At 40.3% G+C, this 13,453-nt stretch overlaps 1 non-coding gene across 1 annotated transcript; it reads right to left on the reverse strand.

The window, feature by feature from the left end:
* Positions 1 to 286: 286 nt before the first annotated feature.
* On the reverse strand, positions 287 to 394 carry LOC112792991 (small nucleolar RNA R71). The gene has a single exon (XR_003197706.1). It is a non-coding gene; the product is annotated as a small nucleolar RNA R71 (small nucleolar RNA).
* Between the last annotated feature and the right edge of the window lie 13,059 nt (positions 395 to 13,453).

A 13,453-nucleotide genomic window follows, 5' to 3' on the forward strand; every position in this document is an offset into this window, starting at 1 on the left:
CTTTGAGCTTAAGCCTCAATTAGTTTCTCTAATGCAACAGAATTGCAAGTTCCACGGACTTTCATTGGAAGATCCTCATCAGTTTTTAGCTGAATTCTTGCAAATCTGTGACACTGTCAAGACCAATGGGGTTGACCCTGAGGTCTATAGACTTATGCTATTCCCTTTTGCTGTAAGAGACAGAGCTAGGATATCGTTGGACTCACAACCTAAAGAAAGCCTGAACTCTTGGGAAAAGCTAGTCAATGCCTTCTTGGCAAAGTTCTTTCCACCTCAAAAATTGAGTAAGCTTAGAGTGGAAGTCCAAACCTTCAGACAGAAGGAAGGTGAATCCCTCTATGAAGCTTGGGAAAGATACAAACAATTGATCAGAAAGTGTCCTTCTGACATGCTTTCTGAATGGAGCATCATAGGTATCTTCTATGATGGTCTATCTGAGCTGTCCAAGATGTCATTGGACAGCTCTGCTGGAGGATCTCTTCATCTGAAGAAGACGCCTGCAGAAGCTCAAGAACTCATTGAAATGGTTGCAAATAACCAATTCATGTACACTTCTGAAAGGAATCCTGTGAACAATGGGACGAATCAAAAGAAAGGAGTTCTTGAGATTGATACTCTGAATGCCATATTGGCTCAGAACAAAATATTGACTCAGCAAGTCAATATGATTTCTCAAAGTCTGTTTGGAATGCAAGCTGCACCAGGCAGTACTAAGGATGATTCATCTGAAGAAGAAGCTTATGATCCTGAGAACCCTTCAATGGAAGAGGTGAATTACATGGGGGAACCCTATGGAAACACCTATAATCCTTCATGGAGAAATCACCCAAATCTCTCATGGAAGGATCAACAGAGACCTCAACAAGGTTTCAACAACAATAATGGTGGAAGAAACAGGTTTAGCAATGGCAAGCCTTTTCCATCATCTTCTCAGCAACAGACAGAAAATTCTAAGCAGAGCACTCTGACTTATCAACCATGGTCTCTGATCTAATCAAAACCACTCAAAGTTTCATGACTGAAACAAGGTCCTCCATTAGAAACTTAGAGGCACAAGTGGGTCAGCTGAGTAAGAAAGTTAATGAACTCCCTCCTAGCACTCTTCCAAGCAATACAGAAGAGAATCCAAAAGGAGAGTGTAAGGCCATCAACATGGCCGAATTTGGAGAGGAGAAAGAGGCAGTGAGCGCCACAGAGGAAGACCTCAATGGACGTCCACTGGGCTCCAATGAGTTCCCTAATGAGGAACCATGGGAATCTAAGTCTCACACTGAGACCATAGAGATTCCATTGGATTTACTTCTTCCATTCATGAGCTCTGATGAGTATTCTTCCTCTGAAGAGGATGAAGATGTCATTGAAGAGCAAGTTGCTAAATATCTTGGAGCAATCATGAAGCTAAATGACAAGTTATTTGGTAATGAGACTTGGAAGGATGAACCCCCTTTGCTCACCAAAGAACTGGATAACTTGACTAGGCAGAAATTACCTCAAAAGAGACAGGACCCTGGGAAGTTCTAAATACCTTGTACAGTAGGCACCATGACCTTCATGAAGGCTCTGTGTGACCTAGGGTCAAGCATAAACCTCATGCCTCTCTCTGTAATGGAGAAGCTAGGGATCTTTGAGGTGCAAGCTACAAGAATCTCACTAGAGATGGCAGACAATTCAAGAAAACAAGCTTATGGACTTGTAGAGGATGTTCTGGTAAAGGTTGAAGACCATTACATCCCTGCTGATTTCATAGTCCTAGAGACTGGAAAGTGCATGGATGAATCCATCATCCTTGGCAGACCCTTCCTAGCCACAGCAAAGGCTGTGATTGATGTTGACAGAGGAGAATTGATCATTCAAGTGAATGAAGAATCCCTTGTGTTTAAGGCTCAAGGATATCCCTCTATAACCATGGAGAGGAAGCATGAAGAGCTTCTCTCAAAACAGAGTCAAACAGAGCCCCCACAGTCAAACTCTAAGTTTGGTGCTGGGAGGCCACAACCAAATTCTAAGTTTGGTATTGAACCCCCACATTCAAACTCTAAGTTTGGTGTTGGGAGGTTCCAACATTGCTCTGAGTATCTGTGAGGCTCCATGAGAGCCCACTGTCAAGCTACTGACATTAAAGAAGCGTTTGTTGGGAGGCAACCCAATGTTATATTTATCTATTTTCCTTTGTTATTTTATATAGGTTGATGATCATGGGAAGTCACAAAATCAATTGAAAAAGCAAAAACAGCATGAAAAACAGAAAGAAAAACAGCACTCCATGGAGGAAAAACTTGTTGGCGTTTAAACGCCAGTAAGGGCAGCAAATGGGCATTTAACGCCCAGTCTAGCACCATTCTGGGCGTTTAACGCCAGAAAGGGGCACCAGACTGGCGTTAAACGCCAGGAAGAGGCAAGAAGCTGGCGTTAAACGCCAAAAATGGGCACCAGCCCAGTGTTTAACACCAGAATTGGCAGAAGGAGCATTTTTTGCTCGCCACTTGGTGCAGGGATGAATTTTCCTTGACACCTCAGGATCTGTGAACCCTACAGGATCCCCACCTACCCCACCACTCTCTCTCTTCTTCACCCATTCACCAATCACCTCAACACCTCTTCCCCAAAAACCCCTCACCTATCAAATCCCATTATTCTCTTCACCACTCACATCCATCCTTCATAAAACCCCACCTACCTCACCATTCAAATTCAAACCATTTTCCCTCCCAAACCCACCCATACATGACCGAACCCTACACCCCCTCTCCACTCCTATATAAACCCATCTTCACTCCTTCATTTTCACACAACCTAAACACTACTTCTCCCCCTTGGCCGAACCACAAAGCAACCTCCATCTCCTCTAATTCTTCTTCTTCTACTCTCTTCTTCATTCTTTTGCTCGAGGACGAGCAAACCTTCTAAGTTTGGTGTGGTAAAAGCATTGCTTTTTGTTTTTCCATAACCATTTATGGCATCTAAGGCCGGAGAAACCTCTAGAAAGAGGAAAGGGAAGGCAAAAGCTTTCACCTCTGAGTCATGGGAGATGGAGAGATTCATCTCAAGGGTGCATCAAGACCACTTCTATGAAGTTGTGGCCATGAAGAAGGTGATCTCCGAGGTCCCTTTCAAACTCAAAAAGGGTCAACTTTGATCAAAGGTTAGACCAAGTCCTCATGGATACCACTAAGAAAAGGATGGAGCAAACAAGAGATCCCACTCATGGACATGAGGAAATTCCTCACCATGAAATCCCTGAGATTCCTCAAGGGATGCACTTTGCTCCACAAAATTATTGGGAGCAAATCAACACCTCCTTAGGAGAATTGAGTTCCAACATGGGACAACTAAGGGTAGAGCACCAAGAACATTCCATCCTCCTCCATGAAATTAGAGAAGATCAAAGAATCATGAGAGAGGAGCAACAAAGGCAAGGAAGAGACATTGAGGAGCTCAAGCACTCCATAAGATCTTCAAGAGGAAGAACAAGCCGCCATCACTAAGGTGGACCTGTTCTTTAATCTCCTTGTTCTTTATTTTTCTATTTTTTGAATTCTTATGCTTATGTTTATCTATGTTTGTGTCTTATGATCATTAGTGTCTTAGTGTCTATGCCTTAAAGTTATGAATGTCTTATGAATCCATCAACTTTCTTAAATAAAAAAAATGTTCTTAATTGAAAAAGAGAAGAATTGCATGAATTTTGAATTTTATAACAGATTAATTATTTTGATGTGGTGGCAATACTTTGTTTTCTGAATGTATGCTTGAACAGTGCATATGTCTTTTGAATTTGTTGTTCATGAATGTTGGCTCTTGAAAGAATGATGAAAAAGGAGACATGTTACTGAGGATCTAAAAAATCACAAAAAATGATTCTTGAAGCAAGAAAAAGCAGTGAATTCAAAAAAAAAGAGATTTTGTGCGAAAAAAATAATAATAATAAAAAGAGAGAGAAAAAGAAATAATAAAGTCATGATCCAAGGCAAAAAGAGTGTGCTTAAGAACCCTGAACATCTCTAATTGGGGACTCTAGCAAAGATGAGTCAAAATCTGAAAAGGTTCACCCAGTTATGTGTCTGTGGCATGTATGTATCCGGTGGTAATATTGGAAGACGGAGTGCTTTGGGCCACGGCCAAGACTCATAAAGTAGTTGTGTTCAAGAATCATCATACTTAACTAGGAGAGTCAATAACACTATCTGGATTCTGAGTTCCTATAGAAGCCAATCACTCTGAATTTCAAAGGATAGAGTGAGATGCCAAAACTGTTCAGAGGCAAAAAGCTAAAAGCCCCGCTCATCTAATTAATACTGATCTTCATATATGTTTTTGGAATTCATTGCATATTATTTTCTTTTTATCCTATTTGATTTTCATTTGCTTGGGGACAAGAAACAATTTATGTTTGGTGTTGTGATGAGCGGATAATTTATACGCTTTTTGGCATTGTTTTTAGTATGTTTTAGTTAGTTTTTATTATATTTTTATTAGATTTTATTTAAAATTCACTTTTCTGAACTTTACTATGAGTTGTGTGTTTTTCTGTGATTTCAGGTATTTTCTGGCTGAAATTGAGGGACCTGAGCAAAAATCTGATTCAGAGGCTGAAAAGGACTGCAGATGCTGTTGGATTCTGACCTCCCTGCACTCGAAGTGGATTTTTTGGAGCTACAGAAGTCCAATTGGTGCGCTCTCATCTGCGTTGGAAAGTAGACATCCTGGGATTTCCAGCAATGTATAATAGTTTATACTTTGCCCGAGATTTGATGGCCCAAATAGGCGTTCCAAATCAGCTCAAGAATTCTGGCGTAAAACGCCGGAACTGGCACAAGAATGGGAGTTAAACGCCCAAACTGGCACAAAAGCTGGCATTTAACTCCAAGAAAAGTCTCTACACATAGAAGCTTCAATGCTCAGCCCAAACACACACCAAGTGGGCCCAGAAGTGGATTTTTATGTAATTTACTCATCTTTGTAAACCCTAAGCTACTAGTTCTCTACAAATAGGACCTTTTACTATTGTATTTTCACCTTTTGATCACTTTAGATCTTAGGATCATCTTGGGACGTCTAGTTCCTAGATCATGAGGCTGGCCTCTCGGCCATGCCTAGACCTTGTTCTTATGTATTTTCAATGGTGGAGTTTCTACACACCATAGATTAAGGTGTGGAGCTCTGCTGTACCTCGAGTATTAATGCAATTACTATTGTTCTTCTATTCAAGTCAGCTTATTCTTGTTCTAAGATATTCATTCGCACCCAAGAACATGATGAATGTGATGATTATGTGACGCTCATCATCATTCTCACTTATGAACGCGTGCCTGACAACCACTTCCGTTCTACAAGCAAACAAGGCTTGAATGTTTATCTCTTGGATTTCTTAATCGGAATCTTCGTGGTATAAGCTAAAATTGATGGCGGCATTCAAGAGAATCTGGAAGGTCTAAACCTTGTCTGTGGTATTCTGAGTAGGATTGAAGGATTGAATGACTGTGACGAGCTTCAAACTCCTGAAGGCTGGGCGTTAGTGACAGACGCAAAAGAATCACTGGATTCTATTCCAACCTGATTGAGAACCGACAGATGATTAGCCGTGCTGTGACAGAGCGCGTTGAACATTTTCACTGAGAAGAATGGGACTGTAGCCATTGAAAACGGTGATGCCCAACATACAGCTTGCCATGGAAAAGAGTAAGAAGGATTGGATGAAGACAGTAGGAAAGCAGAGAGACGCAAGGGACAAAGCATCGCCATACACTTATCTGAAATTCTCACCAATGAATTACATAAGTATCTCTATCTTTATTTTATGCTTTATTCATGAATCATTCATAATCATTTGAATCTGCCTGACTGAGATTTACAAGATGACCATAGCTTGCTTCATACCAACAATCTCCGTGGGATCGACCCTTACTCGCGTAACGTTTATTACTTGGACGACCCAGTGCACTTGCTGGTTAGTTGTGCAAAGTTGTGATAAAGAGTTGAGATTGCAATTGTGCGTACCATGTCGATGGCGCCATTGATGATCACAATTTCGTGCACCAATGATACATCCTTGACCCCTCAGGATCTGTGGACCCCAAGGATCCTCACCTACCCTCCCACAACACTCTTTCCCAAATACCCCTCACCAATAAACTCATTCATTCTTCTCCATCACCTCCCCACCAATCACCTCCATATCTCTTCCCCAAAACCCCACCTACCTCACTTTCAAAGTCAAACAATGTTCCCTCCCAAACCCAACCCTAATGACCGAATCCTAACCCTCCCCTCACCCCTATATAAACCTTTCACTACTCCTTCATATTCACACAACACATACATCTTTCCACCATCTTGGCCGAATTCACTTCTCCCTCCATCTCCTCCATTTTTCTTCTTCTTCCACTTCTTTCTTTCTTATTTTGCTCGAGGACGAGCAAACCTTTTATGTTTGGTGTGGTAAAAGTATTGCTTTTTGTTTTTCCATAACCATTTATGGCACCTAAGGCCAGAGAAACCTCTAGAAAGAGGAAAGGGAAGGCAAAAGCTTCCACCTTCGAGTCATGGTAGATGGAGAGATTCATCTCAATGGTCCATCAAGACCACTTCTATGAAGTTGTGGCCAAGAAGAAGGTGATCCCTGAGGTCCCTTTCATGCTCAAGAAAAATGAGTATCCAGAGATCTGACATGAGATCCGAAGAAGAAGTTGGGAAGTTCTTACCAACCCCATTCAACAAGTCAAAATCTTAATAGTTCAAGAGTTCTATGCCAATGCATGGATCACCAGGAACCATGATCAAAGTATGAACCCGAATCCAAAGAATTGGCTTACAATGGTACGGGAGAAATACTTAGATTTCAGTCCGGAAAATGTAAGGTTGGCATTCCACTTGCCAATTATGCAAGAAAACGCATGCCCCAACACTAGAAGGGTCAACTTTGATCAAAGGTTTGACCAAGTGATGAGCGGATATTTTATACGCTTTTTAGGGGTAATTTCATGTAGATTTTAGTATGTTTTAATTAGTTTTTAGTAGAATATTATTAGTTTTTAGGCAAAAATCATATTTCTGGACTTTACTATGAGTTTGTGTGTTTTTCTATGATTTCAGGTATTTTCTGGCTGAAATTGAGGGAGCTGAGCAAAAATCTGAGTTAGGCTGAAAAAGGACTACTGATACTGTTGGATTCTGACCTCCCTGTACTCAAAATGGATTTTCTGGAGCTACAGGTATCCAATTGGCGCGCTCTCAACGGCTTTGGAAAGTAGACATCCAGGGCTTTCCAACAATATATAATAGTCCATATTTTGCACGACGATAAATGATGTAAACTGGCGTTCAACGCCAGTATCACGCTGCTGTCTGGCGTCCAGCGCCAGAAACAGGTTACAAGTTGGAGTTCAACGCCCAAAACACTTCACAACCTGGCGTTCAACTCCAGAAACAGCCAAAGCACGTGAGAAGCTTTAGTCTCAGCCCCAGTACACACCAAGTGGGCCCCAGAAGTGGATTTCTGCACCAATTATCTTAGTTTACTCATTTTCTGTAAACCTAGGTTACTAGTTTACTATTTAAACAACTTTTAGAGGATTACTTTGTACCTCATGACATTTTCATATCTGAATTTTATACACTTGGACGGCATGAGTCTCTAAACTCCATTGTTGGGGGTGAGGAGCTCTGCAGCGTCTCAATGAATTAATGCAATTGTTTCTATTTCATTCAAACGTGTGTGTGTTCCTATCTAAGATGTTCATTCGCGCTTAATTGTGAAGGAGGTGATGATCCGTGACACTCATCACCTCCCTCAATCCATGAACGTGTACCTGACAAATACCTCCGTTCTACATCAGATTGAATGAGCATCTCTTAACTTCCTTAATCAGAATCTTCGTGGTATAAGCTAGAACTGATGGCGGCCACTCTTGAGGATCCGGAAAGTCTAAACCTTGTCTGTGGTATTCCGAGTAGGATTCAAGGATTGAATGGCTATGACGAGCTTCAAACTCGCGATTGCTAGGCGTGATGACAAACGCAAAAGGATCAATGGATCCTATTCCAACATGATCGAGAACCAACAGCTGATTAGCCGTGCTGTGACAGAGCATCTGGACCGTTTTCATTGAGAGGATGGGAAGTAGCCACTGACGATGGTGACACCCTACATACAGCTTGCCATGGATGGAACTTTACAAAAAATTGAGTTGAATATTACATTGCAGAAATTCAGAGGACAAAGCATCTCCAAACTCCAACATATTCTCCAATAATAAAGTAACAATTCCTTATTCCAAACACTTTAACTTCTTACAATTAAATCCAAATAACCTTACTGGCATCCTGACCAAGATTAATAAAATAAACATAGCTTGCTTCAAACCAATAATCTCCGTGGGATCGACCCTTACTCACGTAAGGTATTACTTGGACGACCCAGTGCACTTGCTGGTTAGTTGTACGGATTGCAAATTCGTGCACCAAGTTTTTGGCGTCGTTGCCGGGGAATTATTCGAGTTTGAACAACTAAAGGTTTATTTTATTTCTTAGATTAGGAATAATTTATTTTTATTGTTATAGAGCCATTAAATTCTGATAGGATAGTTTCTTTTCAAAAATTTCTTTTCAAAAATATTATTTTTCTTAATTAATTGTTAATTTTTCGTGAGTTTAGTGTCTTGTTCTAAGTTTGGTGTTAATTGCATATTTTATATTTTTCTTTAACTTTTCGAATTGCATGTTCTTGTTTTTTTCTTCATCTTCAAATTGTTCTTGTCAATTTTTCTTGTTTGATCTGTGATTTTTCTTGTTCTGTGTTTCTTCTTGTTTCACTTGTGTTCTTTTTAAAGCATTAATCTTCCAAAAGGAATATACCTATTCAGAACAAGTGTTACATTTACTCCCAATTGGCTAGAGCATTGGCTTATATTCTTGATGATTGGGCACCAGTTCTTTTGAAAATCTTTTTCAAAAATAATTTTTCTTGATTTAATCTTGTGCCAAACTTTAAGTTTAGTGTTTTTGTGTTAAGTTTGATATAATTTTCGAAAACTTATCTTGGTTTTATAAAAATTTTAAGTTTGGTGTTCTTTCTTTTGTTCTTGGTGTTCTTGTGAATCTTCAAGGTGTTCTTGAGTCTTTCTTGTGTTTTGATCTTAAAATTTTTAAGTTTAGTGTTCCTTGGTGTTTTCCCTCCAAAATTTTCGAAAATAAGGAGCATTAGATCTAAAAATTTTAAGTCTTGTGTCTTTTGTGTGTTTTTCTATTTCATCATAAAATTCAAAATTAAAAAAAAAATAATAATAATATCTTTTCTAACTAATTTTAAACTATAATTTCGAAATTTTTATATAAAAATGTCAGATTTCAATTTCAAAATTTTTCAAAAATCTTCACAAAATATTTTCAATTTCTTTTTTTTTATTTTATTTTTTTATTTATTTCGTTTTTATTTATTCCATTTTTTATTTTATTTTAAATAATATCAATATACATATCATCTCCCTTGTTCCATCATGGAATTAAGTAGAAATGAACAGTCCAGGAGGACTCTGGGGTCATATGCTAACCCCACTACTACTTCATATGGGAGTAGTATCTGTATACCCTCCATTGGAGTTAGTAGCTTTGAGTTGAATCCTCAGCTCATTATCATGGTGAAGCAAAACTGTCAGTATTCTGGTCTTCCACAGGAAGAACCTACAGAGTTTCTGGCACAATTTTTACAAATTGCTGACACAGTACATGATAAGGAAGTAGATCAGGATGTCTACAGATTACTACTGTTTCCATTTGCTGTAAAAGATCAAGCTAAGAGGTGGTTAAATAACCAACCTAAGAACAGCATAAAGACATGGAAACAGCTGTCAGAAAAATTCCTGAATCACTATTTTCCTCCAAAACGGATGACACAGCTAAGGCTGAGCATCCAAGCCTTCAAACAAGGAGATAATGAATCTCTTTATGATGCTTGGGAGAGATACAGAGAGATGCTGAGAAAATGCCCCTCTGAAATGTTTTCAGAATGGGTGCAATTAGACATCTTCTACTATGGGCTTACAGAAAGAGCTCAGATTTCTCTAGACCATTCAGCTGGTGGATCTATACATATGAGAAAAACAATTGAAAAAGCTCAAGAGCTTATTGATACAGTTGCCAGAAATCAGCATCTGTACCTGAGTAGTGAATCTTCTATAAAAGAAGAAGCTAAAACAGCAACTGCTAAACTCAGTCTTGTAGATCAGGCTAATGAATTCAATCAGCAACTAGACTTTCTAACTCAGCAGCTAGCCGAATTCAAGGAAATACTACAGGAAACAAGAATGGCTAACAGGAATATGGAAGTACAGTTAAAGCAAACAGAAAAGCAACTATCAAAACAAATAACAGAAGAATGCCAAGCAGTTCAATTAAGAAGTGGGAAAACATTAAATACCTCACTTCAAAGCAGCAGAAAGCCAAGAAATGAACAAATGGCTACTCAAAATCCCTCCGAGGACAATCAGAGCCCAGAGAGGATAATGCTGGCGCCGAACGCCCAGCCCATGCTCATTCCTGGCGTTCAACGCCAGAAACAAGCATGAATCTGGCGTTGAATGCCCAAAGGGAGCACAGTTCTGGCGTTCAGATGCCAATAACAAATAAGGAGTTGGCGTCTAACGCCACTCCAGCTTCCACCCCTGGCATTCAAACGCCAGTGGGGGATCAATCACACACAAGTGCTGATAACAACCCTTCTAAAAAGGCTTTCCAACCCACTTCTGTAGGTAATAAACCTGCAGCAACTAAGGTTGAGGAATATAAAGCCAAAATGCCTTATCCTCAAAAACTCCGCCAAACAGAACAGGATAAGCAATTTGCCCGCTTTGCAGACTATCTCAAGACTCTTGAAATAAAGATTCCGTTTGCAGAAGCACTTGAGCAAATACCCTCTTATGCTAAGTTCATGAAAGAGATCTTAAGTCATAAGAAGGATTGGAGGGAAATTGAAAAAGTTTACCTCACTGAAGAATGCAGTGCAGTCATTCTGAAAATCTTACCTGAGAAGCTTAAAGATCCCGGGAGCTTTATGATACCATGCACATTAGAGGGTAATTGTACCAAGCAAGCTCTATGTGATCTTGGGGCAAGTATCAACCTAATACCTGCATCTATTATCACAAAGCTTGGTTTGACTGAAGAAGTCAAACCAACCCGTATATGTCTTCAACTTGCTGATGGCTCTATTAAATACCCATCAGGCGTGATTGAAGACATGATTGTCAAGGTTGGGCCATTTGCCTTTCCTACTGACTTTGTGGTGCTAGAAATGGAGGAGCACAAGAGTGCAACTCTCATTCTAGGAAGACCTTTCCTAGCAACTGGCCGAACCCTCATTGACGTCCAAAAAGGAGAAGTAACCATGAGAGTCAATGAGGAGGAGTTCAAGTTGAATGTTGTCAAAGCGATGCAACATCCAGACACCCCAAATGACTGCATGAGTGTTGATATCATTGACTCTCTGGTAAGAGAGGTCAATACGGCTGAGAGTCTCGAATCAGAGCTAGAGGACATCTTTAAAGATGTTCAGCCTGATTTGGAGGAATCAGAGAGAATAATAGAACCTCTGAAAATCCCTCAGGAAGAGGAGAAACCTCCTAAACCCGAGCTCAAACCATTACCACCATCCCTGAAATATGCATTTCTGGGAGAAGGTGATACCTTTCCTGTAATCATAAGCTCTACCTTGGAGCCACAGGAAGAGGAAGCACTAATTCAAGTGCTAAGGACACATAAGACAGCTCTTGGGTGGTCCATTAGTGATCTCAAGGCATTAGCCCAGCCAGATGCATGCACAAGATCCTATTGGAGGGTGACGCCAAGCCAGTGGTCCAACCACAAAGGCGGCTGAATCTAGCCATGAAGGAAGTGGTGCAAAAGGAAGTCACTAAATTACTAGAGGCTGGGATTATTTATCCTATTTCTGACAGCCCCTGGGTAAGCCCTGTCCAAGTCGTCCCTAAGAAGGGAGGCATGACAGTGGTTCATAATGAAAAAAATGAACTGGTTCCTACAAGAACAGTTACAGGGTGGCGTATGTGTATTGATTATAGAAGGCTCAATACAGCCACCAGAAAGGATCATTTTCCTTTACCATTCATAGACCAGATGCTAGAAAGACTAGCAGATCATGAATACTACTACTTCTTGGATGGATATTCAGGTTATAATCAAATTGCAGTAGATCCCCAGGATCAAGAGAAAACGGCATTTACATGTCCATCTGGAGTATTTACATACAGAAGGATGCCATTTGGTTTGTGCAATGCACCCGCAACCTTTCAAAGGTGCATGCTCTCTATTTTCTCTGATATGGTGGAAAAATTTCTGGAAGTCTTCATGGATGACTTTTTAGTATTTGGAGACTCATTCAGCTCCTGCCTTAACCATCTAGCACTTGTTCTAAAAAGATGCCAAGAGACTAACCTTGTTTTAAACTGGGAGAAGTGTCACTTTATGGTGACTGAAGGAATTGTCCTTGGGCACAAAATTTCGAACAAGGGAATAGAAGTGGATCAAGCTAAGGTAGAGGTAATTGAAAAATTACCACCACCTGCCAATGTTAAGGCAATCAGAAGCTTTCTGGGGCAAGCAGGATTCTATAGAAGGTTTATAAAGGATTTTTCAAAAATCGCCAAACCTCTGAGCAACCTGTTAGCTGCTGACATGCCATTTGTCTTTGATAAAGAGTGTCTGCAGGCATTTGAGACTCTGAAAGCTAAATTGGTCACAGCACCAATAATCTCTGCACCAAACTGGACATTGCCATTTGAACTAATGTGTGATGCCAGTGACCATGCCATTGGTGCAGTGTTGGGACAAAGGCATGACAAGCTCCTGCACGTCATTTACTATGCCAGTCGTGTTCTAAATGACGCACAGAAGAACTACACAACCACAGAAAAAGAGCTGCTTGTAGTGGTTTACGCCGTTGACAAGTTTAGATCCTATTTAGTAGGATCAAAAGTGATTGTGTACACTGATCATGCTGCTCTTAAATATCTACTCACAAAGCAGGATTCAAAACCCAGACTTATCAGATGGGTGTTGCTTCTGCAAGAGTTTGATATAGAAATAAGAGACAAAAAAGGGACAGAAAACCAAGTAGCAGATCACCTGTCCCGAATAGAACCAGTAGAAGGGGCGTCCCTCCCTCTCCCTGAGATCTCTGAAACCTTTCCTGATGAGCAACTCTTTGCCATCCAGGAAGTGCCATGGTTTGCAGACATTGCAAACTACAAGGCAGTGAGGTTCATACCCAAAGAGTACAGTAGACAGCAATCAAAGAAATTGATCAAAGATGCAAAGTACTATCTTTGGGATGAACCATATCTCTTCAAGAGATGTGCAGACGGAGTAATCCGTAGATGTGTGCCTAAAGAAGAAGCGCAGAAGATCCTATGGCACTGCCATGGATCACAGTATGGAGGATATT

Source organism: Arachis hypogaea, chromosome 3, assembly GCF_003086295.3.
Source record: "Arachis hypogaea cultivar Tifrunner chromosome 3, arahy.Tifrunner.gnm2.J5K5, whole genome shotgun sequence".
In the NCBI taxonomy this organism is placed as follows: domain Eukaryota; kingdom Viridiplantae; phylum Streptophyta; class Magnoliopsida; order Fabales; family Fabaceae; genus Arachis; species Arachis hypogaea.